The sequence below is a fragment of the Aotus nancymaae genome, unplaced genomic scaffold (assembly GCF_030222135.1).
Source record: "Aotus nancymaae isolate 86718 unplaced genomic scaffold, 86718_ANA_hifiasm-v0.15.2.pri h1tg000089l, whole genome shotgun sequence".
NCBI classification, from domain to species: Eukaryota; Metazoa; Chordata; class Mammalia; order Primates; family Aotidae; genus Aotus; species Aotus nancymaae.
Window position 1 is genome coordinate 27,262,447 of NW_026988504.1, and position 11,496 is coordinate 27,273,942.

Genomic DNA, 11,496 nt, shown 5'->3' on the forward strand with positions numbered 1-11,496 from the left:
GTGAGCCCCACTCTGAGGGGCAAAATGGCACCTGCCACTTCCAATCCAGCTCACCCTGGGCCCAGCTTCTGGAGCTCACTGGCCACTAGCTCCTTCCCTCCCCCAGGCCCAGCATACCCTGGTTCAGGTAGGTAAGGGTCTCCTCCTGCTGCTTCACAGCTGGTGAGGTGGCTGCACAGAGCACATATTGGAACATGGGGCAGGGCAGCTCGGTGCCAGGGATGTTGGGCAGCTCCTCCTGCTTCAAGTAGGGCAAGGGCAGGGGCTCCCTGCCAGGGAGAGGAGGGTTCTGCCAGCTTTCTGCCCTGTCCATCCCATTTTCTAAGGGTCTTTGACTCTCCATGCCAGGCCTTCCCTCTGGGGAGCCCACAGTTTCCTGTAGCAGGCCCCTGAGCCGCAGCCAGGGCCGAAGGGGCCCCCATTCAGCACCTTGGATCTCCAGGAGGCCTACCTGAAGGTGCTAGTCCCAGATCTGTAGCCGTTCTACTCAACAGCTGCCACCAATTACTTGTCTTTGCAACCTCAAGGTCTGCCTGATACTGAGTAAAATCCCAACAAAATGTCCTAAGTGGAATCAGGGTGTTTTTGAGATGTCCCAGGATGCACTAAACTCCGGATACATCTGACCACTTCCCATCTCCAGAGGAGCCCAGGAGCAGGAGCCCCACTCTCCTCAGCTTGAAATTGATGAGGCCTGCCCCAACTTCAGACCAGCACCTTCCCTGGGACCTGGGGGATCCACCCCTTACCTGAGCAGGCTGCTGGGGGGTGCAGGGTATAGATCCCCAGCACTGGGCCACAGGTGCTCTGGCCGGTTGTGCCAAAACAGCATCTTGGAGAGGGAGCAGAGCCGGCTGTGAAACAGCTCAGCGTAGGGTTGGGCTGCACCCTCTAGGCCCCGCTCCTGGGGCCTCCACCTTTATACACAGAGGCACACCTGCAAAAGGGTGGGAGGGGCCTGGCCTCTTATTGGCTCAGGGCTTTAGGACACCGCAGACCTGTAGGGGCAGCCCAGGTTGAGGGGAATCAAGAGCTGGGTCCCCAGGGCTCCCCAGCAATCATTAACAAAGAAGGGGTGATGGGGGTACAGCAAAACAAAGTGACAGGATGGATGTCCACTCCTCTACTGTTTCCAAGAGGCCCAGGGGTAATGAGGGGCACTCTCAAGCTTCAGGATTGGCCCCAGATCTCTAAGCCACACAGAGTCCTGGAGAACCCTGGGCTCGGCCCCTCCCTTGACCCCAAGGGAGAAGCCTGTCCACTCTAGGGCACAGGACAGGCAGACACACAGCCTTGCAGGGACCCACAAATGGGCCTCTGATGCCCACTGCCCTCCCTCCTCTGCCTCACCACACACTCGCTCGCACCGCGCACGTGCACACACACACACACACAGGCAGGACACATGTCCTTTAGCCGGGGGCTGCCTAGCTAGGCCTCTGGAGTTTACAGAAAACAACCTAGTGTGTTGTGGAAACACTGAGGGGTGGCGCTTCCAGGAGAGGGAGGCTTGCGCACAGGAGCTCCCCACTAGAGTGGCCCAGGAGCTCCAGTGGGGCTGGTTGCTTTGCCCCTTCCTTGCCCTGGGGCTTGGAGCAGGCTGTTTATGGACAAATACAGTCAGCCTGGGGGCGGACCTCTTTCCCCACACGGGGCACCTGTTGTCACTGTATACAGACAGCCCTAGCTCCCTGCCCACCTCCTACTACTGTGTTTGGTATAGACCTAGGGCAGAGAGCAGAGATGGGGTCCAAAAATGTGGCTGACTCATGGGACTCTAGCTACCCAGGCTCCCAGATTCTGCGGGGCAGGCCTGGGGTGAGGGGTGGTGGCAGAGCCAAAGAGACGCCCCGTGCCCTGCTCTGCTGCCTTCATCTCCAGGCACATGGCACCAATGGGGAGGATGGGGGAGGCTGGAGGAATGGGGGCATTCCTGCCACTGGGGCCACAGAAGAAACCGGAACCCCTGCGGTCCCCTCCATACATTGTCCCCAAGGCTGCAAGGACCCACCCCACGCCCCAAGCTGGATTCCACACTGGGAAGCACCCTCAAGCCCTTGGGGAGGGCACAGCAGGATCCCAGGAAGAGGGGGAGAGGACGGTAGGAGGGGTCCCTGTGGGGCTTGGTGCTGGCCTGGGGGGAGTCGTGCCATCTGAGCAGGGGTGGGAGGGGTGGGGCAGGGAAGGCCTAGCAGACCAGGGGGAGGCTCGCTCTAGTAGTGGAGGTAGAAAGGGTAGAAGCTGGTGTGGGTGTCCTTTGCCCTTTGGGGCCACCACCCACCACCCGGGGCTGGCTCAGAGCGGTTCTCAACTCCAGAACCCGATCCCCAACCTGCTCACCCTCCATCTCTGAAGCAGTCTGCCCTCCCCGTTTTCCGGCTTCTCAGAGTCTCTGGGCTTTGCCCACATCCAGGTGTTGCTGGGCCCGCTCTAGCTTTCTTGGCTCTCTCTCTAAGGGGAAAAAGCTGGGGCTTGGAACAGATGCAGCTGGGCCGGTCCCAGCCCCCATCCCAATCTTACGCTGTGCCCCCTGGACCAGGCACAACACAGAGTCTGGACAATTTATCCTCAGGTTCAGAAGGGCCTAAGAAAACTTCGGGTCTAGCCCCCCACTCTGCACAGGAGTCTCAGGCCCTTGGACGGTCTGAGGCCCAGGATGCAAAAGGCACTGCTCAGACTCAGCTATTCGAATTCTGGAACTATCTTTTTCTCCCTAAGATGGGGGCAAGGTCTCCTTCCCGTTCACTGTGGTGCTGAGGGTTAAACGATGGTCTGCGGAGCTGCAGCTGATTCAGCTCCTCGGGAGCTCCCCAGGGTAGCAAGAAACCTCACCGATAACCCCAGGGTCCTAGCCAGAGGGGCACAGACATGACATCCCAGAAAACTCCCCACCACAGATCATCTCAGGACAATTTTGGGGGTGCACCTTTTTGAGACAGGCTCTTGCTTTGTCACCCAGGATGGGGTTTTTGCTGTACTCCCATCTCCCCTTCAAGTTAATGATTGATTAACTTGATTCCCCCAACCTGGGCTGCGACCCAGGTCCAGAGGGTCCTAGAGCCCTAGGTGCTCAACCAGTAAGAGGCCCAGGCCCCGCCCACCCTTTTGCGGGTGTGCTTCTGTGTATAAAGGTGGAGGCCCCGCTGGGCGCAGTGGCTCACGCCTGTAATCCCAGCACTGTGGGAGGCCGAGGCAGGTGGATCACCTGAGGTCCGGAGTCCAAATCTAGCTGACCATCATGGAGAAACCCGGTCTCTACTAAAAACACAAAATTAGCCAGGCATGGTGGCATATGCCTGTAATCCCAGCTACTCAGGAGGCTGAGGCAGGAGAATCGGTTGAACCCAGGAGGTGGAGGTTGCAGTGAGCCAAGCTTGCGCGCCACTGAACTCTAGCCTGGCGACAGAGTGAGACTCCATCTCAATAAATAAATAAATAGCACTCCAGCCTGGCGACAGAGACTCCATCTCAAAGAAAGAAAGAGAGAAAGAGAAAGAGAGAAAGAAAGAGAGAGAAAGAGAAAGAAAGAAAGGAAGGAAGGAAGAAAAAGAAAGAAAGAAAAAGAGAAAGAAAGAAAGAAAGAGAGAGAGAGAGAGAAAGAAAGAAAGCAAAAGAGAAAGAAAGAAAGAAAGAGAGAGAGAGAGAAAGAAAGAAAGAAAGAAAGAAAGAAAGAAAGAAAGAAAGAAAGAAAGAAAGAAAGAAAGAAAGAAAGAAAGTGGAGGTCCCAGGAGGGGAGCCCAGTGGGTGCAGCCCAACCCCACGCTAAGCTGTTTCACAGCCGGCCCTACTCCCTCTCCAAGATGCTGCTCCAGCCCAGAAGCCAGGTGAAGGGGTCCCTCCTCCCAGCTAAATGTCCCTAGTGCCTCCGGGTGCACAGTTTACCGGACACCATCTGCCCCGAACAGCATCCTCTGGAGTTAGACCGTGAGTAGGGCTGGCTCAAACCCTCAGTCCTTTCCGCGGGGGTTCTCTCTAGCACCACCCTCAGTCTCTCCTGGGAAAGACTCTGCTCACATTTCAGACTTGCTGCCGGCTTCTTAGCCCTTCCCACAGCCCCTCCCTCTGACGCTCATGTTCTCCACGGCCTATCTCTGGGCTTCGCAGCGCTCTGCCAAAGTCCTTCAAGAAATTATCCAATGTGCAGTGAAGGTTTGTGTACTTTGTCTAATGTTTTTTTCCCCACCAGAGTGAAAGCTCCCTGAGGGCAGGGACTAAGAGAGGTGCACTAGTGTTGGGGTTAAGATCATGTTTCTTTTCTTTCTTTTTCTTTTTTTCTTTGAGACAGAGTTTCGCTCTTGTTACCCAGGCTGGAGTGCAATGGTGCGATCTCAGCTCACCGCAACCTCTGCCTCCTGGGTTCAGGCAATTCTCCTGCCTCAGCCTCCTGAGTAGCTGGGATTACAGGCACGCGCCACCATGCCCAGCTAATTTTTTGTATTTTTAGTAGAGACGGGGTTTCACCATGTTGACCAGGATGGTCTCGATCTCTTGACCTCGTGATCCACCCGCCTCAGCCTCCCAAAGTGCTGGGATTACAGGCGTGAGCCACCGCGGCCGGCTTCTTTTCTTTCTTTCTTTCTTTCTTTTTTTTTTTTTGAGATGGAGTATCACTCTGTTGCCCAGGCTGGAATGCAGTGGCACGATCTTGGCTCACTGCAACCTCCGCCTCCTGGGTTCAAGATATTCTTGTGCCTCAGCCTCCTGAGTAGCTGGGATTACAGGCATGTGCCACTACGCCAGGCTAATTTTTGTATTTTTAGTAGAGACGGGGTTTCATCATATTAGCCAGGCTGGTCTTGAACTCCTGACCTTGTGATCCACTTGCCTCTGCCTCCCAAAGTGCTGAGATTACAGGTGTGAGCCACTGCGCCTGGCTTTTATTTTTTTTTGAGATGGAGTCTCACTCTGTTGCATAGGCTGGAATGCAGTGGCATGATCTCAGGTTCAAGTGATTCTCCTGCCTCAGCCTTCTGAATAGCTGGGATTATAGGCACCTGCCACCATGCCCGCCTAATTTTTGTATTTTTAGTAGAGACGGGTTTCTCCATATTGGCCAGGCTGGTCTCGAACTCATGACCGCAGGTGATCTGCCTGCCTCAGCCTCCCAAATTGCTGGGATTACAGGCGTGAGCCACCGTGCCTGGCCAAGTCTGTTTCTTTAGTAGGCTGTTCTTCAGTGCTCAGAATGACTTCAGAGAGCTTTTCTTTTTTTTTGAGATGGAGTCTGGCTCTTGTTGCCCAGGCTAGAGTGCAATGGCACCATCTCGGCTCACCGCAACTTCTGCTTCCCGGGTTCAAGTGATTCTCCCGTCTCAGCCTCCTGAGTAGCTGGGATTACAGGCATGCACCGCCTCACCTGGCTAATTTTGTATTTTTAGTAGAGACGGGGTTTCTCCATGTTTGTCAGGCTGGTCTTGAACTCCCGAACTCAGGTGATCCTCTGGCCTCGTCCTCCCAAAGTGCTGGGATTGCAGTTGTGAGCCACCATGCCTGGCCGACTTCAGAGTGCTTTTCAAACTTTCCTACATAGTAGATACTATTTTTTTTCTGTTACTCTATTATCGCTCTCCATTCTATAGATGGGGAAACTGAGACAGAGAGGTTAAATAGCTAGCCCAGTGTCACACAGCTAGGAGGAAACAGAGCCAGGACGTGAACTCAAGCCATCGGTCACTGTCCCTGCTCTTAATCACTGTTCTATGCCCCACTCTTCAGGATACATATGTGTGGGCTTTTATTTTTCTTTGAGACAGGGTCTCACTTTGTTTCTCAGGTTGGAGTGCAATGGTGTGATCATGGCTCACTGCAGCCTTGACCTCCCACACTCAAGCAGTCCTCCTACCTCGGATTCCCAAGTAGCTGGGACTATGTGCTAAAGCCACCATGCCTAGCTAATTAAAAAATTTTTTTGTAGAGATGAGGTCTCAAACTCCGTGTCTCAAGCAATCCTCCTACTTCGGCCTCCCAAATTGCTAGCATTACAGGCATAAGCCAGCACACCCAGCCTTTTAAAAACAAATCTTGGGCCAGGCAAGGTGGTTCTTCCTGTCTATTTTCACTGTGAAGCCTTTGGCCACCAGAAGGATCCCAGGCGCCCTCTACTTGGTCCTCTGTGTCTAGTGTGCTGCCCTCGGGAGCCAGAGAGGTTTCCCTAAGACACAGGAGTGACCCAGTTACTTTTCTACGGAGAACTCTCCATGGCCTCCGATAACCCTCAGTGCCATTCTCAAGCTGGGCTGTGGAAGTCCCTGGGTAACTATGGGTCCTATTCCAGCCTATCCATGGCACACAATGGTTAGTGCTAAAAATCATATTTTTGGTAGGAAAACTAACACGGATATTCTTGGAGTCAAATGCAAGGCTTGCACCAGTGTTTAAAATAGAGTCATGTCTTAAAATCCCTCTCAAGTTTGGAGTGAACCACTTTGCCTGCTCCCCCTCCCAGCCCCCCATGGCATGTCCGAATTGCTCCGTCAGTGAATGAGTTTGAGAAGCCCCCTTGTGCAGAGAAAACCAGCTTCTGGATCCAGCACTCAAGGCCGTTCGTTCCCTTTTTCCTGCCTTTGGCGCTCACCACCTCTCTCCCTCCGGGCTTTCCAGTAGCTCCAGAACCGGCTGTTCTGTTTCACACCTCCTTGCCTTTGCCTAGGCTGTTCCCTCTGCCTAGAATATTCTGGTCCCCTCTGCCTTACAGTCCCGCGATGGCCCCAGTTAGCTCAGCTTGATGTGGCCCTCTGTATTACCTCTCTCTGGGTCAGAATCTACAGGAGGGCCTGGCATGCAGGGACAAGGCGCCCCGGTGCCCGGAACCACCCCATACACTTGGTAGAAACTCATGGTTTAGATGGTCTCCAAAGTAGACCCTCGAAGGTCCTGCCTGAACACCCCCGCAACTGGGCTGCTCCATGCTACTTTCTGTGCAGTCTGCAGGGGGCAGTGTGGGCCCAGGCCGGCCGCAGGTCCCTGGCTGCTTCAGCTGGGGCTAGACTTCCCTGCAGGACCTCTCCCCAGGCGGTAACCCCGAGGGAGGAGTTAAAGGCAGGCTCGTCCTCTCTGCCTCAAGTCTCCTTGGCATCACCACACTCACGCTTGTCCTACACAGTAAGCCATGGGCACTCTCACCACCAACACCCAATCCAGCTGCGACCAACTTCATCCTCCCTCCTAAACTACACTCACTCTCAGCCACAGCCCCTCCCCGCCTGCACCTGGCCTCCTCTCCAGCAAAAGATCCTCTTTGAAGAATTCGGGGGTCCACAGTGCTCATCTCTCCAAAATTCTAACCCTCAACCATGCCCCCTCCACAGGGCTCCACTCACTTGCTCACCCAAAGTGATACTCTTGCTGTCACCTTGGTAACAGATGCTTTGTAGGTGGGTAGGGGGAACGGACTGGAGGACAGGACACTATTGGAAGCACAGGGGTGGGGGGCGCAGTGTAGACAAACTGGCACAGGACTGAGGAGGGGCAGCTGAGGGCCAGGACGCCCCGCCCCCACCCCACCATGGCTGCTGTCAGCCCCATGTCCCCAGCCTCAAGGAGAAAAGAAGCAGAACAGAAGAGGACGTGTTCCTGGAGAGAGGGGTTTTCTTCATGGAGGAAAAGGAAACAGCTGTAACCCCATTATCCCCTCACACAAGAACCGCTCTCCCAGAGAGCCTGGCTTTGTGGTGGGGAGAGGGGGCGGCAGGAGGGAGGGTGTGAGGGATTGCATACACAGAGCCCATGTTGTTCCCCTCCAGGAGGCTTCGGGCTCAGAGCGAGGGAACAGCTCACCCAGGGCGAGTTAGGGACAGTGCCACGGGCAGTGGGAGGGTGGCTCCATGCCAGTGTCCCAAGCTCCAGGGGCTGGAGGCAGCAGGGGGTGGGGGGGGGCCTTCTCCAGCCCCTGGGGACCTGGCTGTCCCAGATGCCACAGCCGGGAAGTATGTCAGGCACTTGCGTAAGAGCCTTCTGTATTTCCATAAAATCGTAATTACCGCTGCCTGCCATGAGCCTTAGCTCATTAGAGTGGTATCTGCCTCTTGGGCCCCAGGTGGGCTGGTTGGAGGAGGTAGGGGATGCTTGGGCAAGGCCAGGCCTCTCACTGTGGTCTCTGCATCCCTGGGCTGGGCTGGGACCCTCTTCCCTTCCCCAGCTGGGAGACAGGAACCCAGACTCAGCTCCCAATCACACTGGGCGCCTCCACCCTAGGAGTCCTGATTCTAAAGCTTCAGGGAAAGGTCATCCACTCATGTTTTCTGTCCTGGGTGACCCATGGGGCAGAGGACGAAGATGCAAAGGGCTTGGACTGGAGGTGTTGATGCAAGGACCATCACCATGGGAGGAGAAGCAATTCCCCACATCAGAGAATCTCAGCCACTCAGAGAGGAGACTTCCTGGGGGTCATATAGGCCAGTGGCTCTTAATCTTTTGGGGATCTCAGATGCCCTGAGGAGCAGCTGAAAGCTCTAGACTCTCCCCAGAAAAATGTTTATTATCCTCCGCAATTTTACACAGCTTCAAGGGGTTCATGAACTCCCTGAAGCTCACTTGCAAGTCCAAGGTTAAGAACCCCCAATAATATTATTATTAATAATTAGCAGTAATTAATAGCAACTAATAACGTAAGAATTAACAGGCTGAGCTCAGTGGAACATGCCTGTAGACCCAGTTACTTGGGAGGCTGAGGTGGGAGGATCACTTGAGCCAGGGAGGTAGAGGCTGTAATGAGCCATGATTGTGCTACTGCACTCCAGCCTGTGCAGTAATGTGACACCTTGTCTTGAAATAAATAAATAAATAAAATAACATCCATTTACTATGTGCTTATTCTGTCTATCTCTTTACTTTCTATTTTTTGAGCTGGAGTTTCGCTCTTGTTGTCCAGGCTGGAGTGCAGTGGCATGATCTCAGCTCACTGTAGCCTCCACCTCCTGGGTTCAAGTGATTCTTCTGCCTCAGCCTCCTGAGTAGCTGGGATTACAGGTGCCCGCCACCCCACCTGGCTAATTTTTTGTATTTTTAGTAGACTCAAACTCCTGACCTCAGGTGATCCACCCGCCTTGGGCTCCCAAAGTGCTGGGATTACAGGTGTGAGCCACCACTTCCAACCTGTCCATCTCTTTACATATATTAACTCATTTAATCCTCAGAAGAGTGCTGAGAGATATACCATTATTGCCCGCATTTTAATCCAACTCCTCATTTCAAACTAATGTAATCCAATTCTGCCAATCTGACAAGAAGGAAACTCCAGTGCCTTTGGAGATAGACAGCTCTCTGCCCAAGGTCACAAAACAGGAAATGAAAGGCAGGGCTGGGCTGAGGACTGGTCTCTCTTCATGTGCTAGGCATTGTGCTGCAGGCAGATTTGAAGTCATCCCTGACCCAGGGCTCCCAAGAGCCCACTGCCCACTCTCCCAGCAAGAGGCACCCCAGTCGTCCTATTGCCACTTCTAAGGGAGCCCTCCCAGAGTGTGGCTGTCATTCATCCTCCGGCAGCGGCAGCGCCTGGCCCTCGCTCTGCCTGCCTCTCGTTTCTGCCCTCCGAATCTGAGATGGGGCAACGCTCCTTCCTCTCCAAGAGGCTGGCCTGGCTGCTTCTGCCTCGTCTCTGAGTCACTGCAGTGGGAGTTGTCAGTACTAAGAGCAATGACTCAGACTCAATTCAGGAGAGACCGCTCTGAGACAGGAAGGCTGCAGTCCAGGAAGGACAGCCAGAGGTCATCGCATCCAGCCCCCTCCTCCCCTATGCTTGCCCCACCTCAGGCCTCTGGTGTCCAGATTAGATGGGCCCCACAGTCCTCCAGCTTCCCTGGCTTTCCTCGGTTGCCAGCACCCCGGCTTCCCCTGGGAATTCTTCTCTGTATCTAGTTAGCATCTCTTTGTCCAGGAATCACCACTTCTAGGTTGGTTCCCCCACAGAATACCAGGCTCCAAATGGCCAAGGAAAATGAGAGAAGGAAGCTGTTTTCTTCTCTCTGCCTCAGAGAAAGCACTGGGAAGGGACAAATTTCCCAGGAGAAAGGAGGGAAAGAAAAATAATGGTCTTTCCCTGGCTAGATGTGATGGCGTGTGCCTGTAATCCCAGCACTTTATCCAGGAGACCAAGGCAGGGAGATCGCTTAACGTCAGGAGTTCAAAATGAGTCTGGGGCAACAAAGTGAGATCCCCATTTCTACCCAAATAAAAACTTTTTGTTTTTTGAGAGACAGGGTCTCACTATGTTGCCCAGGCTGGAGTGCAGTGGCTATTCACAGGTGCGATCCCACTACTGATCAGCACAGGAGATTTGACCTGCTCCATTTCTGACATGGGCGGGTTCACCCCTCCTTAGGCAACCTGGTGGCACCCCGCTCCAGGAAGGTCACCATATTGATGCTGAACTTAGTGTGGATACCTGATCAGCATAGCGCACTACAGCCCAGAACTCCTGGGCTCAAGCAATCCTCCCACCTCAGCCTCCTGAGTAGCTGGGACTACAGGCATGTGCCATCTCGCCCGGCTGTTTTTTTAAGCTTTCCTTTCCTGTCTTCCTGTCTTTTCTGGGCTAAGTGCCACTCTGCACTATCTCATTCATTCTCCTACAGTAGGGTAGGCACAATCACTATTTTGCAGATGAAGAAACCAAAGCTGTAGAGTTGGTTGCTGGGCTGGGCGTGGTGGCTCACGCCTGTAATCCCAGCACTTTGGGAGGCCAAGGCGGGTGGATCACCTGAGGTCAGGAGTTTGAGACCAGCCTGGCCAATACGGTGAAACCCAATCTCTGCTAAAAATACAAAAAGTTAGCCAGGCGTGATGGTGAGTGCCTGTAATCCATGTTACTTTGGAGGCTGAGGCATGAGAACCACTTGAACCCAGGAGGCAGAGGTTGCAGTGAGCCGAGGTCCTGCCATTGCACTCCAGCCTGGGTAACAAAAGTGAGACTCCATCTAAAAAACAAAACAAAACAAACAACAAAAAACAACCAGGCTCTAAAAGATTGTGTTATATGCCCAAGGCCACACAGTTAATTAGTGACCACAGAGGTATTGGACCCTAAGGAACTCAAAGCCCCTGCTCTTTGAGAGGAGACAGGGGCACCTCCCCCAGAAGATCTCCAAACTCAGAAGAAGGCCCTGTCTATTCCAGCTCAGGATAAGTGGAGGGCCTGATGTCCCTGTCTCAATGCTGCAAGCATTCCGAAGTCTGAGCTGCCCAGAGAGGGGAGGCTCCACTGGCCCGGGCTGGGCAGGAGGGAGAAGGACAGTCTGGGGCAGGGGATGAAGGAAGGCTGGTCATGAACAGGCTTTTGGGGAGACTGATTTAATGGCGCTCAGTCTCCATCCCACCTTCCTCAGGAAATCTTGAAGTCAGAGCCCCTACAATCATGAACCCTCACTGTGCCCTTGTCCTACTTCTGCCACTGGCAAATAAATCTCTATTCCTGGACACGGTAACCTGAGCAGGGCTCCAATGGTGAGCTCATGCTCGGGAGGGCAGAGATCCTATGAATGGCTGTGTGCACGGGTTGGA